Source organism: Anastrepha obliqua, unplaced genomic scaffold (assembly GCF_027943255.1).
Source record: "Anastrepha obliqua isolate idAnaObli1 unplaced genomic scaffold, idAnaObli1_1.0 ptg000012l, whole genome shotgun sequence".
In the NCBI taxonomy this organism is placed as follows: Eukaryota; Metazoa; Arthropoda; class Insecta; order Diptera; family Tephritidae; genus Anastrepha; species Anastrepha obliqua.
The window spans coordinates 6,298,543-6,301,362 of NW_026562179.1; positions in this window are offsets into that span (position 1 = coordinate 6,298,543).

Here is a 2,820-nt window from a genome sequence, read left to right on the forward strand (position 1 = left end):
ATAATAAGTGTTGATTTATCTTAAACCGTTTTATTTTCTGAATGCAAATACCTCCTATTGACATGTACATACATATTATGTATATTGTCATATACCATCATTTATGTACATATAGAGTATACGTTCATTTATGAATGTATGTAATGAAAAACTTCATGAATTACTTTCAGAATTTATTAAAACTTATTCGCGTCGCGCGCATACATATCTACGTAGACATCACAAACCTTTTGTTCACAACGCAGGCGCAGAAATAAACGCTCTGCGTATTTATCCTCCCCACGTGACTCGCCATCAATTCTCGGCGCAAATTTTTTTTTTTCGTTTTTAAATTTTTTTTTTTTTAATGTAATCGTAAAAAAATTTATAATAAATTTTATGTATCCGCTTATCATTTCAAAAGTAACAAAATGGTAAAAAAATAAGCAGTCAAAGAAATAAACGCACCGCCTATTTTTCCTCGCCACATGTTAGACTCGATTTCAATTCCCGGCGCAAACTTTTTTTATAAATTTTTTCTTTTTAAACTCGTTTTTTTTTTAATGTAAATGAAAAAAGAATTATGTAATAAATTTTACGTATTCGCTTATTATTTCAAAAATACGAAAATAGTAAAAATTTAATTGGTTTAATGTCGAGGTGAGAAATGTGTTGTGTGTTGAGGTGAAAGATGTGTGGTGTTTCTAATTTCTGTGTGGGCAAAAGTCAGTTAGGTGTCTATAAACTCGGTGTGCTAAATTTCCTTACTACAAATCTTTCAAATCTCAATTGTACTAAAAAAAGCTCACAGTAACATTTGCACCTTCTCATTGCATTAACATTCTCTGGTACAAGTGCTCAGTTTTTGGTTTCTGTATGAAATCAAATTAACGAATGCCGACGGCATTTTGCAAGGGATTTGCTTGTGCATTTCTATGTTTCCTTGATAAATGAAAATTTATTCAATTTACTAGCGAAAACCCGCCCGTTCCGCTGGTCGTCTTTAAAAAAATCTAAAATTAATTAAATTAAGCCGGAAAATACTGTGTGTTTTTTATAAAAATTTTCGAGCATGAATAGTAATGAAAGAAGTTTTGAATAGTAGTAGCAATTAAAAAACGTTTGATGTGATTTAGTTTATTACTTTTTTTATTGTAATGCTCTTTGGTATACAATATTCTTCGTTTTTCCATGCGTTGTTGAATAAATGAACAATACCGATGGCTTACCAACTCTTGAGCATGAAATATAAAGTTGGCCATGAGAAAAACATGGGTATTCTAAATCAATACCACAAATTGATAAAGTTTGGCGTTGTGACTTATTAATAGTAATCGCGAATGCAAATTGAAGACGTTTGAATTCAAACGCTATATCCGATGGTATCATTGGTATTCGCGGTATTAAAACGCCTTCAGGTGCAAATGACTTTTTTGCGTGAAGTCTGATATAAAATAAGTTCTATTTACTCTTCTTAAATTTATATAAACTTTTCCAGGCGAAGTAAAAAAACTTACATATATTTGCTTTATCCGTATATTTGTAAGTACACAGGTAATATGTAAATATATGAATGATATAGGTAATATCTCATATTAGCATAACCTTTCTGCAAAAAATTAAGGAAACGATTACCAATCACGCCGGCAATGATACAATGAGTTTTTCACTATAACTGACTTCAGATTAACGTTTATATAATAAGCGTATTTGTAACATTTAAAATTTTTTTTTAATTTTTAATAATAAGTGGTCTTCCTCTTTCTCTTCCTCTTCCTGTAGCTATTCCTTTTTTTCTTCCATCTCCAGCTCCATCTCCTTTCTTTATCCCGGAAACGGGCAGTAAAAATTACTTCACTTAAAAGCTTTCATCAACAGCTTCCATCTGATACCCATATTGTACAAACACATCCAAGGGTACCTTGGTCCACCTTTTCGGCTATATCTCGAGACCCTGGTCACTCAGAGATCTAAAAAATAATCTGTATTAAAGCACTCATCAGTAGCTTTGGTTTGATACCCACAATGTAAAAACACATGCTAGGGTTACCCGGGTCCTCGTTTTGGCCTTCGGCAGCCCCACCTGGTGGCGAGTGTAATCAATAAGCATATTATACTAACCTTCTCCGTGGAAAAAAATATATATATACCAAATTTCATAATAATCGGCCCAGACACACACGACCAAAATGTATTCAATTCTAATGAATGCTATATACATATGTGCGGTACAAAAAATACGTGCGGCAAATAGCAAAAACACACTCACTTAACCGACGCACCGCACACACACGCGATTTCAACCAAACCTCACAGAAACCTTTGCCAAAGCCACACCAACAATGTGTGAAACTTTCATTGTGTCCTTAAACACGCTGCTGAGATTACACACTTTTTTTCGGCTTAATTTTTATAGGTATATATACATAGATATTTTTAAACAAATACAATGCATATAAAGATTTGAAATTGTGGCGCGCCAACATTTAAAATCAAAGTAAATCTTTAATGTTTGTTGATTTAATTTAAAAAGAAGAATTTAAACAAAATACATTATAAAACGACCTCACATTTTGTTGTGTGCGTTTTAGTAAATTTAAAACTTTTTACACATTTTTCCACTCGAAATTCATTTTAGACAAGAATTCAAAGAGCATATTGGTATATTGATGAATATATGTATATCAATATATATGTATGCATATATTATGTTACTTATGTTTGTGCAAAAGTTCAATTGCATCTTCAATTCTTATGGTGTTATATACATATGTATGCGCACACGCACTGCAGCAACAATGACCTATCTCACGACGCATCGCCTTATCATATTTATGCACA